Source organism: Toxorhynchites rutilus, chromosome 1 (genome assembly GCF_029784135.1).
Source record: "Toxorhynchites rutilus septentrionalis strain SRP chromosome 1, ASM2978413v1, whole genome shotgun sequence".
Taxonomy (NCBI): domain Eukaryota; kingdom Metazoa; phylum Arthropoda; class Insecta; order Diptera; family Culicidae; genus Toxorhynchites; species Toxorhynchites rutilus.
Window position 1 is genome coordinate 113,983,498 of NC_073744.1, and position 27,895 is coordinate 114,011,392.

At 39.2% G+C, this 27,895-nt stretch overlaps 1 protein-coding gene across 2 annotated transcripts in view; it reads right to left on the reverse strand.

Annotated features, from left to right (window-relative positions):
• Nucleotides 1–15,836, reverse strand: part of LOC129766175 (ataxin-1) — a 106,605-nt gene extending 90,769 nt beyond the window's left edge. For both annotated transcript variants that reach the window (XM_055766683.1, XM_055766678.1), the window contains exon 1: nucleotides 14,979–15,836. The gene's annotated coding sequence lies outside the window, so the exon portion shown is untranslated. The remainder of the gene's footprint in view (nucleotides 1–14,978) is intronic.
• Nucleotides 15,837–27,895: the final 12,059 nt, after the last annotated feature.

Below are 27,895 nucleotides of genomic sequence, written 5' to 3' on the forward strand. Positions count from 1 at the left end.
GTTGTCGATCAGCATTTTACAATTGAGTATCGGGTTTACATTCCCTCTCACATAGTCGAAATTGAGGGTGTGATAACCGAAACGGGCTTGACGTGCGAATACATTACGAGTGAAGGTACCGGCCGTTTTAAAAAACTGCCCTCGACGACTGTTAAAATCTTGGGTTGCCGCCAGCTCGGAACAGTCTCCCATGAAGGAGAAGAAAAGAAATTTACGCCGTCCAACTCGTTTCGAGTCACCTTCGCTGGTTCAGCTCTCCCTGACTACGTGATGGTAGATAAATTGAGGTTAGCCGTGCGACTTTTTATTCCAAAGCCAATGACTTGTCTAAAGTGCTGTTGCTTGTCATGCAAACATCAGAGGCAAAGACCTCTGTATAGTCAGCTTGTATTGGCCTCCGAGAGCTGCGGTTAGCCGCAAGCAACTTGTTGACATGTGCTCACTCCTTCCTGAGCCACGATTAATCTTGGGAGACTTGAACTCTCACGGAACTGCCTGGGGGGAACAGTACGACGACAATCGTTCATCGTTGATATATGACCTTTGTAACAGCTTCAATATGACCGTTTTGAACACTGGGGAAACAACACGTGTACCTAAACCTCCTGCTAACCCAAGTGCTCTTGACCTCTCGCTTTGCTCGAATTCACTATCGTTAGATTGCAAGTGGAATGTAATCCAGGATCCCAACGGTAGTGACCACTTGCCAATCAAAATTTCTATCACCAATGGGTTGAATTCTTCTGAATCAATAAACATGGCATACGACCTCACAAGACACATTGACTGGAAAAAAATATGCGGACGCGATTGCTCTAGCCATCAATTCCAGAGATGGTTTGCCTCCATTGGAGGAGTATAACTTCATTTCTCGTTTGATCTATGACAGCGCGGTTCGCGCTCAAACGAAACCCATCCCAGGTTCCACTATTCGTCGAAGGCCTCCCAATCCATGGTGGGATAGCCAGTGTTCCAAGCTTTATGGAGATAAATCGAATGCATTTAAAGCTTTTCGGAAACGTGGAACCATTGAGAATTTTCAAACGTATTTGGACCTTGAAAATCAATTTAAAAACTTGATCAAAGGGAAAAACGTGCTTATTGGCGAAATTTCGTGGGAGGTTTGTCACGAGAAACATCAATGAAAAAATTATGGAAAGTGGCTCGAAACATGAGAAATCGCTCTCCATCCAATGAAAGCGAGGAATATTCACATCGATGGATTTTTAATTTTGCACGAAAGGTTTGTCCCGATTCCGCTCCAGTGCAAAGAATTATTCGAGATATACCACAAGATAGGTGCGATCTTGATTCCGAGTTTTCGATGGTAGAATTCTCTCTTGCTCTCCTTTCATGTAACAATTCTGCTCCGGGATCGGATAGAATTAAGTTCAACTTGCTGAAAAATCTCCCTGATGTGGCGAAACATCGCTTGTTGAACTTATTCAATCGGTTTCTGGAGCATAATATTGTTCCAGATGATTGGAGACAAGTACGAGTTATAGCTATTCAAAAACCCGGAAAACCCGCGTCCGACTTCAATTCGTACCGCCCAATAGCAATGCTGTCTTGTATACGGAAATTGTTGGAGAAAATGATCTTGTTTCGCCTTGATCATTGGGTTGAAACGAATGGCTTACTCTCAGATACACAATATGGGTTCCGCAGGGGCGAGGGGACGAATGATTGTCTTGCGTTGCTTTCTTCAGAAATTCAAATGGCTTACGCCGAAAAAAAACAAATGGCTTCAGTATTCTGCCTTTGATTCTGTTTCAAAAGAGGTTTTGTCAGACAAATTACAATCTCGGGGTCTGCCGCCTCTATTGAATAATATGTTATATTACTTGCTTTGTGAGAAACATTTGAACTTTTCTCACGGAGATTCGGCAGTAAGTCGAATCCGACCTGCAAGAACCCTTACAAGAACAATTTTTCAACCTGGGCCATTGGGCTAGGGATCGAATTCTCCACGGAGAAAACAGAGATGGTGGTTTTTTCTAGGAAGCATAAACCAGCAAAACCAAAGCTTCAACTTTTGGGTAAACCGATCACTCATGCTATGTCATTCAAGTATCTTGGGGTCTGGTTCGACTCCAAATGTACTTGGGGGGCCCATATTAGGTATCTGAGTAAAAAATGTCAACAAAGAATAAACTTTCTCCGTACAATTACCGGCACCTGGTGGGGAGCCCATCCAGAAGATCTTATAATGTTGTATCGAACAACTATTCTCTCAGTGATGGAGTATGGCAGTTTCTGTTTTCAATCAGCTGCCAAAACACACCTCATTAAACTCGAGCGAATTCAGTATCTTTGTCTCCGTATTGCGTTGGGATGTATGCCCTCAACGCATACCATGAGTCTCGAGGTTTTGGCAGGCTTACTCCCACTAAAAGATCGCTTCAATTTATTATCTCTTCGGTTCCTCATCCGGTGTAAGGTTATGAACCCATTGGTGATCGGAAATTTTGAACAGCTGATCGAGCTAAATTTTCAATCTGGGTTCATGAGTCCATATCATGAATTAATCTCCATGCAGGTTGATCCTTCTTCGTACATTCCCAACCGTGTTTGTTTTCCTGACTACATCAATTCCTCTGTGCATTTTGATCTGTCCATGAAGCAGGATATCCATGGAACATCAGATTATCTTCGATCGAGGATCGTTCCAACGATCTTCGATGCAAAGTATGGGGATATCAATTGTGATAATATGTACTTTACTGATGGGTCCTCTATGAATGAGTCCACAGGATTTGGAGTGTTCAACGAATTTTTTAGCACCTCCCACAGTCTTCAGAATCCTTGCTCAGTGTATATTGCTGAATTGGCAGCGATACACTGGGCGCTGGACAGCGTCGCCTCACGACCTGTTGAACACTATTACATTGTAACGGATAGTCTTAGCTCTGTCGAAGCTATCCGTTCAGTGAGGCCGGAAAAGCACTCGCCGTATTTCCTTGAGAGAATACGAGAAATTTTGAGTGCTTTATCCAGACGCTGTTATGTCATTACCTTTGTCTGGGTCCCTTCACATTGCTCAATTCCGGGTAATGAGAGGGCTGACTCATTAGCAAAGGTAGGTGCAATTGAAGGCGATATTTATCAGCGTAAAATCGCCTTCAATGAATTTTATTCTTTAGTCCGCAAAAATACCATAGTTAACTGGCAACGCAAATGGAACGAAGATGAATTGGGCCGGTGGTTCCACTCGATTATCCCTAAGGTTAGCCTCAAACCATGGTTCAATAGTCTGGACTTAATTCGGGACTTTATTCGCACCTTCTCCCGACTCATGTCCATCCACTGTTCGTTAGATGCGCTACTCTTTCGTATTAATCTTGCCAACAACAATCTTTGTGTTTGTGGCCAAGGTTACCACGACATCGAGCACGTTGTTTGGTCGTGCGAGCTGTATCTTGTCGCCAGATCGAATTTAGTAGTCACCCTTCGGGCCCGAGGAAGGCAGCTCATGGTGCCGGTGAGAGACGTGTTGGCTCGGTTAGACCTTGATTACATGTCCCAAATATATGTATTCCTTAAAGCTATGGATCTTCGTGTGTGGTTGTCCTTATACCCTTAGTTTTTCCTTTTCCTTTGTGAGAGATCGGATCCCTTCTTAAGAATAAGATGAAATGTAAATACATATTAGATATAAGATAGGTTTAAGAATTGAGTGTGATGAGTGTGATTGAGAGTGTGAGTGTGATCATTATCAACATATCCTCATATCCCCTCCTTTTCCTGAAGAAAATATGTCACCCTTCTTAACTCGAGTCGACCGCGAGTAATCGGTTTCCTATATTATTAACATTAGAATTAAGGAAAAATGTATATATACTAGTAACAATACAGTAAGGAGTACGGCTCCTTTAAACCTATGTAACTGAGCCTGTAAAAATAAACGATTTAAATAAAAAAAAACAACGAAACTTTCCTTCTTCAATGGAATGTGCGAAGTATATGGCGAAACTATCCCGAATTCAAAAAACTCGCTGATGACAACACTCCAGCCGTTATCTGTTTACAAGAAATGATGACCGACAAAACCAACAACCTTCTATGCAACAATTACAACTGGACAACACACAATCGTCCAGCGAGCCTAGGGAAGGGTATCGCTGGTTTGGGCATTCGGAATGACTTCTGCTACCAAAGCATAAACAATACCACTGATATGCACGCTTGTATTGCCAGAATTGGCGATCCATGGAACATAACTGTCATTTCGCTATACATTCCAAACAATGCGAACAACGAAAACCTGGTCAACGAGCTCAACGAACTCATAAGGACAAGTGAACCTCCTTACATAATCTGTGGAGATTTCAACGCGAAACATGAAGCTTGGGGTGCATCAACTTCCACTACTCGAGGTCGCAGGATTTTTGAATGGGCTGTTGATAATAATCTTGTCTCGCTGAACAATGAATCACCTACTCATATACACTGCACGTCAGGATCATTTTCATCAATTGATATTTCTTTTGTTTCTGCTGGCCTCGTGTCAAACTTTACATGGTCAGTTGAGCAAGACAGTTATGGAAGTGACCACTTTCCGATTCTCATTCGGTCCCACAATACGCTCCGCAACATTTACTATCGCAAAAGATGGCTTTTCAAGGATGCAGACTGAACTGCTTTTGAAATGATAATTGATGAAAAAATTCCAGCTGATGCCACCATGTCGCTAGACAATATCACTACTAACATTATCCATGCCGCATCACTTTCAATTCCAAAATCAAGTGGGAAAATCGGGAAGAGGAGCCAGTTTTGGTGGAACTAACAGATAGCGATGGCGGCAAAAAACCGAAGGAAAGCTTTGCGGAAACTCCGCAAATTAAGCATAGAGAATCCAAGCAAAGAAGCTGCGCGTTTGGAATATCTAGAAGCAAATAAGCATGCCAGAAAAATTATCACGGAAGCCAAACAATCATCTTGGGAACGATTCGCGGAATTCTTCAATTCGAATACTAACTCGTCGGAATTGTGGCAAAATTACAACAAACTTGCGAAGAAAAAACATACTGGAGCCCGTAGTATCTTCATCGACGGGAAACAAACGGATGACCCTCAGGAAATCGTCGAACACTTTGCCGAGTTCTTTGCGTCAACCTCATCTACAGCCAACTATTCAGAAGAATTTCAACAACTAAAACGAGATCGTGAAAAGCATAACTTAGACTACAGCCTTGAAGTATCCTCACCCCTAGACAAGGATTTTTCAATTGACGAACTACTGCTAGCCCCAGATAACACGAAAGGTTCATCAACGGGTCCTGATAACATCGGCTACCCGATGCTGAAACGGCTTCCTCTCCATTGCAAATACACCCTTCTAAAGGCATTCAACCATATCTGGTCTCATGGAGTATTTCCGAATTCATGGAAACAAAGCATCGTGATTCCAATACCAAAATCGGGAAAAAAACAGCAAGGATTATAACCAATTTCGTCCCATTTCTCTGACCAGCTGTATAGCCAAAACCTTAGAAAAAATGTTCAACCGTATGCTGACTACCCACCTAGAAACAAACGGAGTATTCCACCCACATCAATTTGCCTTTCGTAAAGGTATGGGCACAAGCGATTATTTTTCGGAATTAGACCATGTGATAACGGAAGCAGCAAAAAATCGAGAACATTGTGAAATTGTAGTTCTCGACATGAAAAAAGCTTATGATCGTGTATGGCACCGTCACGTGATGGATAGAATAGAATTATCAGCAACCACCTGGGGAAGAACATGACGCGATTCATAAGAAATTTCCTCGCGGAAAGAACATTTCAAGTAAGCTATGGAGGATCGTTATCGCGAGCAAAAATTCAAGAAAATGGTGTGCCCCAAGGGTCTGTGCTTTCTGTGACACTATTCTTGTTGGCAATCAATCCTATCTTTGGTGCTGCTCCTAAGAACGTCCGTATGTTCGTTTATGCTGACGATATTGTGGTCGTTGCTACAGGCAAAATGGTCAAACACTTGCGCCTAAAGTTGGAGAGAGCAGTTCAAGCCATCTCGAAATGGGCTTCTAGCGTAGGGTTTGAAATCTCGGTCGATAAGTCTTCAACTATGCATTGCTGCAAACTACAAAAACACCGAAAATGGCACCTTGACGGAGGGAAGATAGACCTGGACGGAGTTGAACTCCAAAGGCCAAAAACCACTAAAATTCTTGGTGTGATATTCGACAGAAGATGCTTGTTCAACAATTACACCAAAAAAGTCACAGGAAGGTTGTGTCCGAGACACGACCGCATAGTTGACGTAGAATTACGTTAGGCCTTTCTGTTGATTTTGGATATGTTTGATGAATTACATCGTTGAACGCCTTGATAATGATTTGGTGGCTCTGAAAAGGGCCGTTTTGTTTTGTTGTTGGGTATGGCTCTGTGATCCTAGACGAGATGCCTCCTGTATTATGTATGGATGAAATAAAGAAAAAAAAACACACGAATGTAATATAAGGCAATTTCCAATACCGAACACATTTATCAATTTTTCTCATCGGTAAAAACATGTTACTTTAATATAGAGAAAACATATTTGAAATGGAAACGCTGTTTTTCTTTTATAATTTTTACTTTCTGAGTGTATATTCAACCCGATGTAAATTCTAATTGAACTAACAACACCTAATACTATATGTAGAGCATATTAGATATCAATTTTTCTAATATTTCTTCACTTTTCCAATTTTTCGCGCCGTATGAACTTTCCTTGGGTGAAAATGAACATAACAAAACAGACAGCTTCAACCAAACGACCCGTTCTCGAGCGGAACAACACGTTGGTTTTCATTTATGAAAATTGAAATAAATCATTTCATATATCAAGTCATTTTTAACACAATTGCTACCATATACAATTTTACACTTACACTTGTGCTAAATTTTCCACAATACACGATCGGTCATTGATATGAAATTTCACGAAGCAACCAACATTAAAGTGCCGAATTTAAATTTTATTTATAAAAATAAATATAAAAATGCCCCCGACTTGCATATATTTGCAATGCCGATTTCTCCCCGAAAGCTTGGTTTTGATGTCTCTGTTAGGGAACACTTTTCGGTGGGAACAAAATCTCCCCCTACTTTTATGTATTTGCAAAGCCGATTTCCCCCAGGAAGGTTGGTTTTGATGTCTCTGTTAGGGACCCGCCGCATGTGTCGTCAATTCCGACCAATCAGAAGTGGGTATCACCGTTAGGATAGGGGTTGAGATTTTTCAATTGTTCAATAGTTAGTTTCATGAAATTAATTACTTTCTTCAATATAAAAAATTGTTATGGAGTGCCGAAATCGATTGACGCAAAAATTTCATCAATCCATCATGAAATGACTGAGCAATAAGCGTTTGAAATTGGACAGTTTTCATGATGTGCTCGATTTTGGATTTTCAATTTGTACCCCAATATGTTCCCGAAAGACGTAATCCTACGTCAAAAGTTGATCGAAGACTGCAGAAGTCGACTAAATCTGCTGAAAGCAATTTCTCGGTGGGCTGACAGGAAAACCCTCGAAAGAATTGGATACGCTATTGTTCTCTCCAAATTGTTTTATGGACTTGAGGTACTCAAGTGGCAAAACATCATCCAACTTACTCCAACCTATAATGCTGTCATTCGGATTGCATCAGGTGCCCGCCGAACAACTCCAATACAATCGATGATGACCGAAGCAGCACGGCTCCCATGGGAATTTGTGGCAACCTTAACATTGGCAAAAAAGGCTTGTAGAATCATGGAGAGGGAAAAGGCTACAACCAAAACAATATGGAAGAAAACCAATCAAGCACTTAATGTTCTAACCAATCAAAAACTCCCGATGATCACAAAAATCCACACTAAGCTAGGTAGACCCTGGTATGAAGCGTGTCCTAAAATCGACTGGTTTTTGAAAAAACGGGTCAAAGCAGGTCAAGGACGTCTGATAGCCCAAAAATTATTTCAATCACTAGTGGAAAAAAAATACGCTGATTACGACCTTTGGTTCACAGATGGTTCGTTAGCACAATCCAAAGTTGGAGTTGGAATTGTAGGCCCGAACTACCGGCTTAGTGGAAGCCTTGGTAATCAATGTTCCGTTTATTCCGCCGAAGCTTTTGCAATTGCGAAAGCTACAAGGCAAATACAAAATAGAAGCGTAATTTTCACAGATTCTGCAAGCTGCTTACAGGAGATAGAAAAAGGGAAGTTGCATCATCCTTTCATTCAAAAAATTGTAAAAGAGATGAAGGATAAACAAATCATTCTATGCTGGGTTCCTGGTCACCAGGGAATCGACGGAAACGAAAAGGCGGATGACATGGCTCGCGAAGGACGAAATGCGGAGGTGATTTGTTCCTCGGTTCCCGCACAAGATGCAGTTAGCTGGTGTAGAAGGATTTTGTGGCAAAAACATCAATTTATCTGGAACAACGCAGATCCGAGAGGCCTAAAACTCATTAAAGGTACCATAACGAGATGGAAGGACAGAGAAACTAGGCGAGAGCAAATAGTACTGACCAGATTGCGTCTGGGACATACTTGGTTCAACAAAAAGCATCTGTTCGAGAAAAAGCATCTGTTCGAGAGGAAACTGAAATTTTTAAAAGACATCAAACTATACAGTCATATATGAATTACTGTAAACTCACAAAATAAAATTTAATCAATATACAGAGGCGAATGCCACATTAGGCAAAGTCTCTTTAAAAATAAATTAAAAAAAAAATTATGTAAAAAAAATGCGAAAAAATTGTATGGAAAATTGTTCAACAGTAAATCAAATTAGATCGTAATTGCAATCATATTACACCATATAAAGAATTTGACATATCAAAATCCGCGATGTCGTATGAACGGTGTCGACGTCTGGCGATGATACGGTGATTTAGGGAGACAAATTAAGCTCTACCAGATCAGCAGACCCGAAGGCAGCTCCAACTTGGAAAAATTTGAATGAAAATCTTTACTTCATGTTATATGATTACTTAAAACACGTGACCATTTCTATATGAATTTCAAGACAAATTCACTGAAATACAGTAAACGACCAGGAATGACGTATCCGACTTTATCTTTTTCGTATAATAACAGTTCGTCTGAAAAGTTTATAAGGTGACACAGTAAAACAATTTTTTTTCTGTTTGCAAAATTCAATTTTATTATTCAACATAATTTACTCCGAGGGCGACACAGCGATTATAGCGATCTTGCAACTTTTCGATACCATTTTTATAGAACTCTTTCGGTTTTTCCTCAAAATAGGCCTCAGTTTCGGTAATAACTTCATTATTGATCTTGAATTTTTTGCCAGTGAGGATTCTCTTCAGGTCTGCGAACAGAAAACAGTCGCTGGGAGCCAGGCCAGATCTGGAGAATACGGTGGACGCGGAAGCACTTCGAGGCTCAATTCACGCATTTTTGACGTAGGATTACGCTTTCGGGAACATATTGAGGTACAAATTGAAAATCGAAAATCGAGTACATCGTGAAAATTGTCCAATTTCAAAGGCTTATTACTCGGCGATTTCATGATGGATTGATGAATTTTTTCCGTCTATCGATTTCGGCACTCCATAACATTTTTTTATATTGAAGAAAATAATATATGTCATAAAACTAATCATCGAACAATTGAAAAATCTCAACCCCTATCCTAACGGAAATACCCATTTCTGATTGGCCGAAATTGACGACACATGCGTCAGGTTACTAACAGAGCCATCAAAACCAAGCTGCCTGGGTGAAATCGGCATCGCAAATACATGAAACTAGGGGGAGCTTTTGTTCCTACCGAAATGTATTCCCTAGCAGACATCGAAACCAAGCTGCCTGGGGGGAATCGGCATTGCAAATATATGCAAGTCGGGCACATTTTTGTATTGCAAGTAAGTTGAGTGATACGAATAATTCTAGCAAATAAAATTTGAATTTGGAACTTTAATGTTGGTTGCTTCGTGAAATTTCCTATCAATAACCAATCGTGTATTGTGAAAAATTTAGCACGGGTGTAAGTGTAAAATTGTATATGGTAGCAGTTGGGTTAAAAATGACTTGAATGAACGAATTATTTCAATTTGCATAAATAAAAACCAAGGTGTGTTCCCGCTCGAGAACGAGTAATTTGGTTTATGCTGTCTGTTTTGTTGAGTTCATTTTCACACAAGAAAAGTTTACACGGCGAGGAAAATTCGAAAAGTGAAAAAATATTAGAAAAAATGATTTCCCATATGCTTTACATATAGAATTAGGTGATGTTAGTCCAATTAAAATTCACATCGGTTTGAATAAACACTCAGAAAGTAAAATTTACAAAAGAAAATTTCCTTTTCCTTTTCAAATTTGTTTTCTCTATATTGAAGTAACCTGTTTTTACTAATGAGAAAAAATGATAATCGTGTTCGGTATTGGTAATTATCTTCTATTACATTGGTGAGTTTTTTTTCTTTATTTCATCCATACATATCACAGGAGACCACAGAGGGCGGTTTCCATCATATCTCGTTCCACTTCAGTATTTTTTATCTGATATGGACCATCCAACGACAGTTTACCATCCTTCTGTCATCATCACTTGGTAAACACTGGTGGAGTGAACAAACAATATCCAACAACCAAACAAAACGGCCGTTTTCAGGGCCACCAAATCATTATCGAAGAGTTTAACGATGTAATTCTTCAAACATATCTAAAATCAACAAATAGCCTAACGGAATCCTACGTCAATTATGCGGTCATGTCTCGGACACAACCCTCCTGTGACTTTTTTTTATCAATACACGAAATTCGGATTTTTTCATTTTTTCTTAATAACAAAAGTTGCTTCACTCTCAATGCTGTAACTCACGAGGTTATAACAATAATTATAACCTAACGAAAATTTTCTACTATTTGTTTTTCTTTGTTTGCCAGTTAATTTTCATGTATGTAGATTACCTCCACTTGTGCGTGTTTTTCTTCCTTCATTAGAGAGATTTTCAATATAACAATAGGCATATATTGTCTAGATTGTGTAGAACATGGCTCCGCCGAAGCAAGTGTTTCGCGAATTGATCTTGAAAACAAAAATCCCGGTCTATCCACTGGAGAGTCAAAATCTATTAAAATTCCCGAAATTCATAGTATCTGCAGAGGCGACGTGTGACCAAGTCAGCTAACTGTTCAATCAACAATGGTGCGTGTGTGTGTTTTCTATCGTTCCATCGGCTTCGTTCAGCGTTGAACATCAAATGTCATTTTTACGCAAAGCGGCGCATTAGTAGTAGTGATGGCTTCATACATAGCTGACTGACGGCGGGTTCAGATGAAGTATTTAAACCCGGTAGTAGTTACTACTTATTTCGTAGTGTTGTGTTGCGTTTCGTGCGGGTTGTGTGGCATAGTCAAGTGTAGCTATAAGATTACATACTTCACGGTGGAGAAGATTCACCCAAACAGAAAAGAAAATAAGGATATTCGGGATAATTTGGAAGTAATAGAAGAATTCCATGCAAACACACATGGGTCTTTTAAGCAACTTTGCATGTTTGAAATATCAAAAAAAGAATTAGACTACTTTTTTAAAAGAGCCAACAATTTTTTTCTGATTTTTTACAAAAAATTATAACTCAAAAACTATAATACCTACAAAATTCGAGTCAAAGGATGAAATTTAGGAAATTATTTAAATTTTCATAAAAAATACCAATATTTTTTTTAGAAAGAAAAATTCGCTGAAAAAAAAATATACCAAAAATTAAAATTCATTTTTGTCAAGAACGTATTTTTTTAAATTCTCAAAAAAAATTATATGGATAGCACTCACAATTTCCAACAAGTCGTCCATACATCGGAAGATGGACACTTTTACAGAGAAAAAGTTTTCCTAACAACTTTTAAATGTTTTTTTGAAAAATATACAACTAATCCTAATTTTGTTTAAAGTCAAGATGCCGATATAGCGTATTCGACAAAGTTTTAGATCTTATTCAAATATGAACTTTCGTCGAAGACGTCAACTTTCTATCTTTTAGTTCCTGGAATATAGAGCATTTTTGTATGGAGACCTCTGAAAAAATGATGATGCTGAATAGAAAAAAAGTAACTTTTACGGGCAAAAAGTTTTTCGAACAATAACTTTTTCATGTATTTCTTTGAAAAATTACTACTAATGTTTAATTCGTAACATTTTCATGTATAAATTATCGCAATTTACATGCTCTGCTAACTTTTTTCTATTCAGAAACATGTCAAGAACACGTTAAACACGATAATTTACACACAAAAATGTAACGAGTAAGATTATTTTTTCAAAAAAATGTTGGTATTTTTATAGTTTTTGAGTTATAATTTTTTGTAAAAAATGAAGAAATTTTTTTGCCCTTTCAAAAAAGTAGACAAAAAATGTGTTTTGTTTTTTTTTCTTTCTGATATTGTCTACCTATCCTATGAACAGTTTGAACAGGCGAATGAGACGCCACTGAGTGTCTGACGTTCTGAATGGTTCGGAAAAAGTCTGACTATCGCCCGGAAGCCCAGTAGCTATGCCGGGTTTATACGTTATCAGTTACTAAATCGACAGTGATGTGATGTGCTGAGACTTTATTGTGAACGTGCAAGCGTTGTTCTGATGGATCAGAGGACAATCGGACGATCGGAAGCCAAGGCGTGACCAAGGTTTTCGTAACAAACAAAACAATGAACTCGAAAAAGTATAGTGGAGGCTGCCCACAGAAACGTCCGGTGATGTTTCGGCCAGATTTGGTAGGCTGCCACTACAGTCGAGGGGTGCTTTAGTCTCAGGCAAAAATTCGAAGATGATCCAAAAACACGTGTAAGAAAAGCAGTTGTCAAAAGTTAACTGAACATTCAAAATAGCCGTACTTGTCAGCATAAGTGAGAGACATGAGTACCAACATAATGCCACAAAAACATCTAAAAAAATTGGAAAGTCGCGATACTTTCTGAACAGTCCTCGTAATTTTTACAATATTTTTTCTGAAAGAACAATGAATTGTCTATATTTTATTATAAAGCATTTTTTGTACCTTTAATCAAACCCGAGATACAACTGACTTTATGATCCCGAATTCTTAAATGAATCAAGCTTTAATCAAGATGTTTCTAACGTTGCTAATTTATGCATTTCAACCTACACTTATCATTATGGAAATTAAATTCCTTACTTGTGGGAAACTACTTGCTCAAATCCTCCAATTTTTTTAGGCTTAGTGTTTTGTTTATATTCATGTAAACTGCCTGTCAAACTCTGTTCCGATGTCCCGAATTCATTCGTCTTCAGTTTGTGACCCAAACTGTTCTCTATCAGATAAATGTCTAATGACTTAATGACTAACGTATTTTTAATGTGTGATGTGGATAAAAGTCAATAAAAGTTTCAGATCACCACATGAGCCACGAACCATGCTTGCAATTCGGATAATTCCGACTCGATCAGATTTCAGAATACGCAGTTGCAGTTTAGCAGTTGATCAGTAGACAGATCTGTAATTTCTGGGGAAATGATCCTATCGATTTCCTGTGGGCGTATTTTGTCAATTAACCAAACTAAAACTTTGTGTATGAGGTAATTCTCGTTTCTTTTATTCAACGGAATACATCCAGCAATATGTGAGACCGAATCCGAAAGGAATCATTTTTTGTTTGAACACACGTGCTCTAATATCATGACAATGCATTGCGTTTTGGCCTGGCAATAGCAAAGGCTGGGTCGGTATTGCTCATGATAGCGTCCCGCAAGTGAACATATTCCTTCTCACACAGCTTTTGTTGATTGTGTCGAAGGAATCATAGTCGTTCGCTCTCTGTCTTCGCGCATGTTCATAAATATAATTTCAAAGTGAGGAAAGATGTTCATAATGAATGAAGTACTTGTGACACATATCACATATATTCTAGAGTTTGTCACTCAGAAAACATTCAAGGCGTATTGCTTGGTATGGAAATCTCAACCCGACCTACCATGATTCCAACGTCGTCTACCATAATTCCAGCAACGCTTGCGTACTGAATTTACACACGTGCCTCCAGCTGATGTTTCATCAAGATTGATGACAATAGCTCGATTGTCATTTTGTAATCCGAGCAAGTGAGATTTGAAGCATGTATGAATACAAATTCGATGAAGCGGACAACGTAAATAAATTATTAGAATATTGTTTATATGAACATACCGCAATCACGAGGTGTTTTGAGATATAAAAGTTTTTAATATTAAATTTCATTTTTGAGTAAGATTTTTTAACAGTACATTTAAAATGTTATTTTCTTCAATAGTTCATTAATTTTCCGACGACTTTGTCAAACTGTGTATTTTAATCAAAAATCTGGATTCTGAATTACGATTTTTTTTAAGAAAGATCGATGATTTTGAATGCGCTCTTTTAAAAAATAAGTCGTGATTCAAATTGGCCATATAACGTAATGCTTCCACTACGTGTTATTTCGGAATAATATAAAACCGGCTTAAGACTGACACGTGCATCTAAAACATGTAAACAGTAGTAATGTTTCTAAATGAATTATTGATTGTTTTGAAGGTATACCATTGATGTTCTCTAGGAGTAATCCTTACCACGGACTGAAAGCTTTAAAGCTCAATGTGAGATTCATCGTACAATCTGGTAAACCGATGGCTAAACATATAACAAACGATACTTGGGTAGAACAGATTGTGATGAATTACGGAGCTGATATCCAGAAGATCGGTCCAACCCTGGATGAAAGCGATGAGCGGAACATCTTGATAAAGTCCGGTAACCGTAGAGAACAAGGAAGCGTACTCAAAGATTAAGTTGGATTTGCTAAAAATCAAGAAATAAGTGCACAAGATACATTGGATTTCAGTCGACCTGACGTCGTATGGAATTTAATGGAAGGTAAACCGGTGAACTAACTATTCATTCAATTTAAGTAAAATTTTTATTTAGTCAAATTATATAAATAAGCAAATAATATATGTGTATCTCACATCCAAAAAAATGATCTTACCTTAATCTATACGGGGTGTATTTCAAATGACAAACTCAAATGAGATGTTTTGCGAAATCCACTACCAGATGAATATTCCAATCATATCAACAGGCGGCTTTCGATATATCCAAAAATCTTATTGTCACATTTCAAACATACACATATGTATTTCTCCACGAAAAAAGATACATCAATAATTCATCAGAATCGTCTGAATCAATTCTTCTGATTTTTGCCTTCTCTTGCCCACACACCGCGCGGAGAGACTAGAAGAATTTATCTTTTCGCACCTACACACCTGAACGCGCATGTACTAATCGGCAGTGTTTTATTTTTATCAATACTTTTCCAATATCACACGTATCTCGCGCGTATCACAAAATCTCGGCACTCTCGTATGAAAGGTAGATCTGTATTTGAAACAGTAATTATTTGTATCGGGTAATTAATTTGAAACTGTTGAATTGTATTCCTCGGACATGTCCAGTTAAGCGGCTTAATTGTTATTTTTGCACACAACTACACAATGGTTATTTAATTCAGTCGTCGTCACTCTCTGCACACTCAAAGCACACATTTTCGTTCGTGATTTCGCATGCGAATCGTATATTCGCAACGTCTTCAAGAACCGAGCCGACACTTCTTCGTCTTCGACTTAGGATTTTGCAGCAGCAGCACTTCGAAGAGCTTTATTATTACTACTCTGCGGACACATAAGCTCTCACTTATCGAACACAGGAAAATGCGTCACATATTTGGGATTATTCTGATTCAGTATAATATACGTTGCTTGCCCACGCCTGCCGTAGAATATAACGAAAAAATAAATCCGAACACGTTCATAGGCCGGCTGTCGGTGAACGACTAAATATCTCTCAAAGAATTCCAACCTGACTCACTCTTCTCGCCCGCATACAAGTGCGCGCACACGAGAGATACACACATACACACAGATGCAACCGTGCAAAGCTAATGGAAAGAACCATGCAATATTGTGTGTTTTGTTGAGCATCGACTAAGCGCTCAGAAGTAAACTTTGGGGGCGAAGAGTCAGCGCGAACTACAAAAAAAAAAGTGTGGCCGCTTCGAATACAGAGCTAAACAACGTTAACTGATGGCAGTGTTGCTAATATAAACTGGTGTACTAATTGCTATCAGTAGTAAAATAATAGTAACAACAGTGTTTACTCGGAATACGATTCCTTGTCCCCTGGTCTGGTTCCTCCTGGGTTGCGATATATCCCCGATTATCGCACTTGGGTAAAGTGACCAGATGATCAGAGGTCTAACGCGGGACAGAAAAAACGAAACGTTATGTATATACGTTATGTGAACATAAACCATAGTTTAGAGAGTCTCATTTATTCGTGAAACTCTTAACATGTGTCCTAGCAATTAAACCTGACCTGTAATCACTCAGTCGTGGTTTTTCGGTGGTTTAGATTTTGTTGACGCCTGAAAATCTCTCACTCGGACAGAGCATTTAGGTCTGGCAAGCACGATTCAAATTCTACAATGGAATGCTCGAAAAATCCAATCCATTTTTCATCGATTTTAGTGTTAACATATGCATTAAAAAATGGACTAATTTCGGATGACGATGAAAAAAAGCTACAAAAGATAATTTAATGGAACAAATTAAATTAAATGTTAGGTTTATTAAGCCTACAATAAAAATGATTCAAGGCTGTTGATTCGCAGCAGCAGCACTGTCAAGCAACTTGATGAGTTTTTCATACTGCCAGCTCCACCCCACAGCGAAGGAGTTGGACATTCTGAGGCACTTTGTGTCCGCCAGATATAGCCAATCTGGTATTTACAATATCCTCTCTCTGCCGCTCCTAAAGCCGGGAGATCGTAGCAACCGGTCAAATGATGAAAGAGAATCTGGCCAAAATGGACATTTTTATGCGGAAGCGTCAGACGAGACCGACCGTATCTGAGCAGCAAGCAATCATTCAGAAGGAGTAGCTTGAGGTACCGGTGAAAAACTTCTTTCCGGTTAAAGAAGTGGAAAACTTCTTTTCGTACTCATAATGAAAGACAAAACGTACTTGATGCTGTGATTCAACGAATGCAAGGGACCGTATACTTTACGTTCCCCAGATAAGTGATGGCGACGAATATATCACCCACATCAAGTTCTCCAAGAAGGTCATTCTCTGACAAACGAGAAGGGAATGTCCAAGCCGCTCTTCTTTCGAATCATATGGTAAATTGGGAGATATACAGTACGAAGTGCTTGCCGGAAGTTGCGAAGGTGATGTGGTTGAACCTGGGATCCGTCCATTATGTCAAAAGATCACAGGAGGATGGATCGGCCGGAGATAAACCGTCAACCTTCCCAACATCCCCCAGCTGAGACCGACAGAAAACTTTTAGGCGAATGGTCAAAATGGAGAGACAGCCGACAATCAAAGCCACGAGAAGGTAAAAGAACACGCTGACATATATCTTCTCACCGGCCATAGTTGAGGTTCCGGCCAACTTCCATAAGGCCGCCAAGCGTTTCATTTACGATACTTCATCAAACAACCCTGTCTCTTCCTGTCCCGTATTCACTAGTTATTCCGGCTTATTTAACACGTTATGTCCTGACCGAGCTAGGGGACCAAAGATGAACTTTTCGTCTGTCTCACGTTGGTCCCTGCGGATCAATAGGGGACTTTTATAAAAAACATTTTCTAATTTTGTTGCTGTCGTTTCCATTTGACACTCTCTAAACAAAAAGTCCACTGTCGGTGCGATGAAACCAGCTAAACGTATTAATCTTTGGATGCATTGGAAGATCTCTTGAACAGTATGTCAAATAATAGTTTTTTTTTGTGGTTCATCCATTTAATAAAATCAACATGATCAAATTGTAATATTGAAATATATTGATATCGCGGGACATTTTCGTTTCTTTTGCCAAATGCGGGACGTTTCGCGGGACGTAATCTTAGGCGGGACATTTTGTTGAAATGCGGGACTGTCCCGCGTAACGCGGGACGTCTGGTCAGTTTACACTTGGGATTAAATTTCGGTTTGGTGTTTCCTCCTTTGCAATCAATATATTATATTGCGAATTGATACCACTTTATTCCTTTTAAAAGTCCTTTTTCTACAATTCACTTTATTTCACTACTATATACAATATTTTTCTCTACAAATTCTTGGTAAATTTATCCTTTGAATCCTTTTTCCTTCTATTTCCTTTGAATTCCTTGGCTATAATAGTAATTTCAATACTTTCCTATAACATATTATTCTCCCTTTCTTTACCTTTCCTTCTTTGTTTGATATTTTGTTTACAGTTATATTTTACAGTGTTAGTGAGTAAAATCCCCAATAGAAATTATTCGGACCCATGCCGTTGTTCCGCAACGCTTACATCCATTGTGAAGGCATCTATTAGGTAGTACCCTCCATCATAACGCGCATACGTCACCGCTACTCCCGTGGGGTACCACCTTTCAGATCAGGCGTTGTCAGCACGCTGGTCGGTCCTCCATTTACGCTGCAGCTTATGGCGGGTTTACATTAGGGAGATCTATAGCTATAGATGGATTTATTCACGTAAAAAAAGGTGTAAACGGGTCAGAATAAATATGATATACTTATTCGAGGTATATATAACTTGAATAAATTCAGCATATGTAAACGCTTGTGAACTTCTCACTGGTGAGAAATCACTAAAGTTGGATGCAGTTCTACTTCAGGTGAATAAATTCACCTAAGATATGAATATATTCATTATAGAAGTTAACGCTAGTGTAAACGGTTGATGCGATTTCTATAAATCTCATCATATTTCTTCACATGAATATATCACTAGTCTAAACCCCCCCTCAGACATGATATGTATGATGGCGCTGTTCACTGCGCTCCAAGTACCCTCTTCACGACACATTTCTTCCACGATATTCTCCGCATGAAGAGCAAGCAGCCTCTCGCACCTTGCTGTGAATCTGGGGCATACAAATACGACGTGTTCCGGTGTTTCCATCACTTCCTCACACTCCGACCAGAGTGGCGACCTTGCGTGCCCGAACCGGTGTAAGTATTGTCTGAAGCAGCCATGTCCGGACAGGAACTGCATCAAGTAAAAGTTCACCTCTCCGTGCTTCCTGTTCCACCAGGTCGATAGTACCGGTATGAGCCCATACGTGCACCTGCCGTTCTCCGCCGTGTTCAATTGCTGCTGCCACTTCAATAGTGACTCTGCTCTCACTGTTTTCCGGATACCACTGGTTTCCCTTTGTGTATAGCAGGGATGGCCAAGCGGTAGGTTTTCCTAGGCGCCCACCAGCTGGTCTAGGATAGTGTCGCCTCCAAACGCAATGGATTAAATATCCATCCACCTTTTGCTGTGATCATTTTATAAGGTGTTTATACTAACCTCAATCAAAGATATTAGTTGTAGAAGTATATGTTTTTCATCGAAGTTTTCGTTTTAATATTTTTTTTCAGATTGTACATTGCGTTTCGTAACTATAGAACCACTGATTTTTTGTGACTTTCCAGAGATGTGTAGGAAGACAAAATTAACGTCAATTTCACATGAATTATAATAAATTTCTAGTTCGTAGGTCGTCTTTAGTTCTCTGTTGTGGATTACCTTAATTTAGTCAACTTGCATGTATATACCGGTCTATATTCCAACAATGTCTTGATAGTTAGATCAGAAGAAGAAGCAAAAATAAAGCATCACTTTTGTACGAACAACAGAACAAGTATCATGGTATATTTTTATTCTGCCTTCAATACCTAACCTACGTTTGAGTGTGTGCGTATTATTGCTGCTGTAAATATAAACCTTGGTTTAGGTTAGTTTTGCGCTGTTGTTGCTGCACGCTACGGAAGTGAAGGAAAATTGCTGTTGATGTTGTGACTGAACCGATAAGAGAAAAATGACAACACCAGGATCTGAGATGCCACCCGGGACCTCGACTGGTAGAGACACTGTGGCGCCGAATTTCACCATCGATCCATTTGACCGCCAGATGGGTGAAGCGACTCGAGGGCGCTTTCCGGATGTTCGATGTTCCAAATGAAAGGATTATTTGTTACACTACATGGGAGCGCCAACTTACATTTATTGTGCGACCACGTTACGCCCGCTGAGCCAGAAGATATGACTTATCAGGAACTGGTAAATACGATGGGTAAATTTTTTGATCCCGAACCACTCGAAATGGTAGAGGTATGGAAGTTTCGGTCCCGCAAGCAAAAAGAGGGAGAAACGATCATGGAATTCATCACTGAACTTCAACGGGATGCAAAATTCTGTAAGTTTGAAGGATATCTCGAGAAGGAGTTCGGGCAAGGGTGCAGAGGTGCTGGAGAGGAAACAGGAGGTAAATTACACGGAGCGAACGACACAACGGGAATCCGGAACAAAGGTAACAAACAGACAGTGTTTTCGATGTGGAAGTGGAGCCCACTTGGCGAGTACATGCAAATATAAAAATATGGCTTGCAATTTTTGCAAGAAGGTTGGACATCTTCAGAGGGTGTGCCTCAACTTTGCATCACAGAGTACGGAAGCGAAAGCTTCGAAAAATGACAGAAATTCTAAATCCAAAAAGAAATGGAATGCTAATATGATAGAAGAAGAAAGCGATCAGACTAGTGATGAGGGTAGTTGTGATGTCCGTAGAGGCGAATGAACTTCCAAGTTTAAAGCCTCTTAAAAACAAAGAAAGAAAGAAGGTAGTTGTGAGCAATTTGTAAAGTTGATGATAAATCCACATCCCTCTCGAAAATTATTTTGCCATTAAAAGTAAACAACACAATGATTAGGTTTGAGGTAGATTGTGGATCGGCTGTTTCGATTGTCAGCCTGACTGACAAGAAGAGATATCTGAAAGACGCATCAATTGAAAAGATTAACATTGAACTGGTGAGCTATTGCGGAAATAGAATTAAGGTACACGGTTACGTAAATGCAGAAGTTAAGTACAAAGGACGTTCAAGCTCATTGCGTTTGTTCGTCGTCGGATACAAAGAAACATCCACTGTTAGGTCGTGAGTGGATGCGTGATTTGCATTATGATTGGAACAAAGTTATTCGTAATTCAGATTTTACTGTAAATACTATCGTGATTCATACACCTACGTCGGATTTGCTTGAAAAATTTCCTAAGGTGTTTGAGGACTCAGCTGGTACAATGAAGAACATTCAAGCATCGTTAAATCTTAAACAGAATTCTAAACCGACATTTCTAAAAGCTCGTACGTTGCCCTTTTCTATACACGAAACAGTGGAACGAGAGATCGAGCGCATGGTCAATTGTGGAATTTTGATAGTGCATGGGCTACTCCTGTAGTTCCCGTTATGAAAACTGCGAATCGTGTTCGTCTGTGTGGCGATTATAAAGTTACAGTTAATAAATATCTGAACATCGATGAACACCCTCTCCCGACAATTGACGAATTATTCGCAAACATGGCGGGTGGAGAGAAATTTTCAAAATTAGACATAGCTCAGGCGTATCTTAAGATGGAAGTACGTCCAGAAGATCGTGAAATTCTTACGTTAAATACACATCTTGGATTATATCAACCGTCGCGGCTGATGTACGGTGTAGCGTGAGCACCGGCAATTTTTCAACGCCAAATCACACAGGTTTTGGGGAATATCCCTGGTGTATCGGTTTTCTTAGACGATATTAAAATCACAGGACCGAACGATGAAACTCACTTGAAAAGACTGGAAATTGTTCTGAAGAGGCTTGACGAATATGGTATGCGGGTGAATGTGTCTAAGTGCGACTTTTTCGCCGATCGCATAGAGTATTGTGGATTCGTTATCGATCGCGAGGGAATAAGAAAGATGAAGAAAAAGGTCGATGCTATTCAAGAGATGCCTAGACCATGTAATCGAGAGCAAGTTCGCGCGTTTGTCGGTCTTATTAATTATTATAGAAGGTTCATTAATAATCTCAGCACCAATATCTATCCGATAAATAACCTGCTAAAAGACAACGTACCGTTCGACTGGAACGAACAATGTGAAAAGGCTTTTAGATAGATCAAGAAAGAAATGCAATCGGACAAAATACTCGCACATTATGATCCCAAATTGCCTCTTGTGCTTGCAACGGATGCATTGCCTTATGGTGTTGGCGCGGTGTTGAGCCATGTGTATTCCGACGGTTCCGAAAAACCTATACAGTACGCGTCGCAAACTCTAAACAAAACCCAGCAGAACTATATGCAAGTTGACAAAGAGGCATACGCGATAATATTCGGTGTGAAGAAATTTTATCAGTATCTTTTTGGACGAAAATTCACTCTCGTTACCGATCACAAACCCGTTTCTCAAATTTTGACTCCAGACAAAGGACTTCCGACTCTTTCGGCATTGAGAATGCAGCATTATGCTGTATTTCTGGAATCTTTTGATTATGATATTCGTTACCGATCATCTAAAGAAAACGCGAACGCAGACGCCATGTCAAGACTTCCGATCACGGATATGAACAACAAAAATCGTGTAGAAGAGACCGATGTGATAGAATTGAACTTAATCGAGACGCTACCGGTAACCGCGGACGATCCAAATTACGTAACTTACTGCAAGGTTTGAAAGTAACTAGAACGGTAGACGGCCGTGATAGATTTGGAGTAGATCAGGATGAATTTTCAATTCAGAAAGGCTGCATAATGAAAGGGATTCGCGTATACATTCCATCGAAACTGCGAAAACGAGTCTTGGACGAGCTCCACACGGGTCATTTTGGCGTTTCACGCATGAAGGCCCTTGCAAGGTCCTACTGTTGGTGGGAGTGCGTAGACCGTGACATCGAGGATTTGTCGCGTGATTGTATGGAATGTGCAAGGGTGAGGAAAAATCCTCCGAAAGTAATTACCCATTCTTGGGAAACACCTACTGAGCCGTTCCAACGAATTCATATAGACTGTTCAGGACCATTCCTTGGATTGAACTTTTTCGTTATCGTGGACGCGTTTACAAAATGGCCTAAAGTGAAGATAATACCGGATATGACAACTGACACGACGATCGATAAGTTGCGTGAATATTTCATTACCTTTGGTGTTCCTTCAGTAATCATGAGCGATAGAGGCGTTCAATTCACTTCAGAACAATTCGAATCTTTTCTCAAGAAAAATGGCGTTACTCACAAGATGGGTGCACCATATCATCCGGCCACAAATGGACTGGCGGAAAGATTTGTCCAAACTTTTAAGGATAAATTGAAGTCATTAAAATGCGATCGAAAAGATGTTAAGATTGAGCTTTTTAAAATCCTCATGGCCTACATCAGTACATCCCGTAACAGGAAAATCGCCTTCAATGTTGGCTTTTGGTAGACAAATCAAATCGCGTCTTGATCTCATTGTTCCTAGGAACGGAGAGGAGAAAATAAGGCGGGGAGAAGAGGGTGATGTACGATGCTTCGCGGTAAATGATAGAGTAGCTGCACGTGAATTTTTGAGTCTTTCTAAGTGGAACACGACAGCTGCCGACTAGACAAACAGACTTTTCAGATGCCGTTCAGAACAGACAACAATCTCCAATAATACCTACAACTTCAGGCACCGCTTCCGTTATTCAGGATACAATCGAAACTACAGCAGTTAATCCTTCTAGAGTTGAATCAGGATATATGGCAACTAACAAAACCATACATAAATCAGTAGATACACCAAGGCGATCCACTAGGACCAGAAATCCTCCTAAAAGACTTGATCTTTAATTTCATGTATTTCCATTCAAGGGGGGAAGAGATGTTGTGGATTATCTTAATTTAGTGAACTTGCATTTATATACCGGTCTATAATCCAACAATGTCTATGATAGTTAGATCAGAAGAAGAAGCAAAAATAAAGCATCACTTTTGTACGAACAACAGAACAAGTATCATGGTATATTTTTATTCTGCCTTTCATACCTAATGGCCATATGTTTTTGATAGGTTTTCGATTTAGAAAACAAGCTAACCAGTCCAGAATTAGAAGCCTTTATTCGTTAAACCATGCCACCATGAAAAACGATTCGAGAAGTTTTTGATTATTGACTATTTTGATATTTAACGGATTGTTCGGTGGAGTTCCAGCAGACTTGTCACTCAAACAATATTGCTAGCCATATAAACAAGTTTGCTCACTATGATCCGAAAAATGAACGACTGGACCATTTTTGGAAAGAACAGATTTACGGAAGTTGTTACCAAAAATGGTCTTCTGTCTCTCGTTAGAAACCCCAACGTTGAGAGAAATCCGGAAGGTCATGGTATGGTTTAATGAATAAAGGCTTCAAAATCTGGTCAGCTTGTTTTCCAGATCGAAACCCCATCAAGAACTTATGAGGAGTGATCGTACGAATATTAGATGCAGCTTACAAGCAGTATGAGTGATTTGAAAAGCTTGAACGATGAGTAACCTCTGCGTTGAACGAGATACACACATAGGGTGTCGACTAAAAATCCGAAAAAAGTCCCTGATATTCCCTGATTTTCCAGTAATTTTTCAGAAAAATTCAAGTTGTAGACAAGTAATTAAATTTTCTAAAAGTAATTCCTTAAACATTTAGTTAGCCTCAACAATGAAATTTAAAAACGTCTGTCGATATTTTCCAATAAATCAATTGTATGTGATGTTTAATTGAGTTTAACGACGACTGATAAGGGTCGTAAAAGATTTAAAAAAAAAGATTTACTAATAAAGTTCAAAGTTATCTTAAATACTAGTACAGAATGAGACATTTTTATTCATTCAGATCCATCTGTAGCCTCTTTGTAGTCTTGTTCAAAGACTCGTCGACAATGCCAACAACAATGTACAGCTTACAAAGTTTCATCGAACCAATTGTTACGGCTTCTTTTGCCGGCCATGGACAGCCCCCTCGGCGAGAGCAATGGACCATTTTGATGGACCACGATAATGAAGGATGTTTAGCAGATTATAAAAGAATAAGAAGAAAATGAAATGTCAAAAAATATCAAAAGAAAAACAAAGTGTAATCAGAGAAAAGATTACGAAGTGAATTTATTGGAAAATTGGAAAATCTAAAATTGTATTATCTCTTTGCTACCAAATCGATTGTAAGTAGTTTGAACTGCGTATTATTGAATGATCGAATGATTTAAATTATTGTAAGCTGGAAAGAAGAGAATTTAAGGGTATAGAAGAAGGAAGAAATTGTTGGTCAGATAGAACGGATACGAAGTGTGAGTAGACAGAGGTTAAGTTATAAAAGAAATGAATAAATAAAACATATATTTACAGCTTTTTGCTGTGTCCAACAACGATACGTGATCTGCTGAAAAGATCCTGGAAATCTCGCCAACACCAATCATTATCATAAAGCTCAGGCAACACAGGATTTCAGCTTTCATAGTATGATTTTCAAGCATGAATTTATCAATAGTTTTCAAAGAAAGAAAAGCAAGGGAATTGGTTGAAGCTCAACGGCAGATACTGATGCCAAATGCCAGTAAAACATCGCTAATGTTAAAGCCGTCTACTTTTGCGCTGTTTGTCCTTCGGAAGGACTAAGTTCACCCACTGACAAAAGCAAACAACATATACTGAAAGATCTACAGAGAGTCAATCTAGTCAAATACAACTTTTTAGGTATCATTAGCTTTTTAATAACTGCAACAATGAAAATTCCAATTAGCGGAATTTAATTTTTTTCCTGATTTGTGACGATATTCCCTGACTTTCCCTGACATTGTTTGAATTCCCCTGATATTCCCTAATTTTCAAGGATTTTCAAGGTAGTCGACACACTGACACTATAACATGGCGCAGCTTAGTTGAAACCATCCCTTTCTTCTCCCCGTTTTAACGAAAAAACAACATTAGTGATCCTAAAGTTCAGTGAGTTTGAAGTGTTTTTCATCTGAATTTAGCTTATTTAAGTGTTTAAAATAAATGAACTCTCAGAAAACTCTATCGCATTGGGCTCGCAGCAAACAATCTTTGTGATTGTGGCGATGGCTACCACGACATCGAGCATGTTGTCTGGTCGTGTATCCGGTTCCATACTGCTCGCTCTCAGCTCTCTAGAGCACTGAGAGCACAAGGCAGACAATCGGAGATCCCCGTCCGGGATATCTTAGGTAGCCGTGATCCTGATCTTCTGCTTCATCTATACCTGTTCCTCAGGAACGCCGATGTCAACGTTTAATGATGTTTCCTTCGTTGTGTCCCCGTTTTATATCCCTCCTATCCGATCGATAAACTTTTAATTAGTCGCGGCAATACATACACACACTCTTTACAGATACACGGGCCAAAGGTTGTGCAATCCACTGATCATTCAACAAGAGCCAAAGGTTGTACCGCTCATGACAACTCTACATGAACTGATGATTGCGCCGGTTAGTGACCATTCTATCCTGGATTCCTCGAGTCGAGAAAGACGCACCACGCTAGATATGAGGTACAGACTAGGGGGGCGTTGCTGATTAAGGGTCAGCTGCATCCCAATAGGAAGTATCCCGTGTCGGGCACACGTACAGAATATTGGAGACAACAACATCCGAATTACGAAAACACTTGTAATACTAACCTCGAGCCAACCGCGAGTAATCGGTTACATATTACTAACATAGATAATAAGAAAAATTGTCAAAGTATTGAACTCCCGGCCCCGTGAGGCTAACGCCATATGAGCCTTGATAAAAATATATATTTTGGAAAAAAAAACTCTCAGAAAAGTCATTGTTGACGCAAGGTTAACGTGAGACTACCGTTGTCTTAGTAAGCATTTGTATTGTATTGATTAAATTATCGATTGAATGAAACAATTTACGATTTCGATTGAATTCAACATATTAGTAAAATATAAGTAAAAAGTTTGAACAGCTGCCATGTAAGATCATTTCATACATTGTAATAGATTATGTCCTTCGTTACAAGAAAATTTGATTACCGTTCTTTTATGTTTGATATGATGCCTAGGACTACCAAAATATGTGAACGGAAGAATTATCAAACGATCATTGTATTTTACATTTCCCTCTGAAATTATTGCATCTCTCATGTTTGCGTAGTTCTCGAATTGCGAAAGTTCATTCACTTCTAGTATCTGAAATGACGATTTCCCAGGCTTTTCAGCTTAGAAGTACGTTTCAGGGAAACATATTCCGGTCGCAGCTTGCATATATTTGCAATGCGGATTTCCCCAGGCATCTTCATTTTGAAATCCATCTTAGGGAAACACATTTTGGTGTGAACAAAAATACTCCTGCGTGCATGTATTTGCAAAGCGGATTCCCCCCAGGCACATTGATTGTGAAGTCCGTGTTAGGGAAACACAGCTCGGCGTGAACAATTTTTTTCCTCTATTATAATGACTTTCAACACCTTTTTTGGCTGGTTAGTCTCTTTTACTTCGATTTTTGGAAGAATGCCGGGAGTGAGAATTGAACTCGTGATCTTGAGCGTGAGAGGTATGGATGTTACCACTATGCCAGATCGCCTCCTCGGTGGGAACAAGAATACCCCCAACTTCCATGTATTTGTAAAGTGGATTCCCCCAAGGCACATTGATTTTGAAGTCCGTGTTAGGAAAACACAACTCGGTGGGAACTAAAATACCCTCTGCTTGCATGTATATTGGCAATGCGGATTCCCACAGGTACATTGATTTTGAAGTCTGTGTTGGGGAAACCGTTAACCGGGCCAATCAAAACTTGGCAGTTAGGGCGTTAAGATAACGCTTGACATTTTACAGTTATTCAACTGTTTATCTTATGGAAAATAACATTTTATTAATTGTGATAGACGCGTTTACATATTTCCTATCAATTGATGCAAACATCTTTCCGATCTATTAAGAAATGTTCGAATAATAAGCATTCGGAATCTACACGAACACGCCGGCGCTACACGATGATACGCGAATGTTGGACGCTCGATGGTTCGACGCTCGGCCGTTCGTGAGTATACGAGTTATGATTATGCGCGCGAGTACA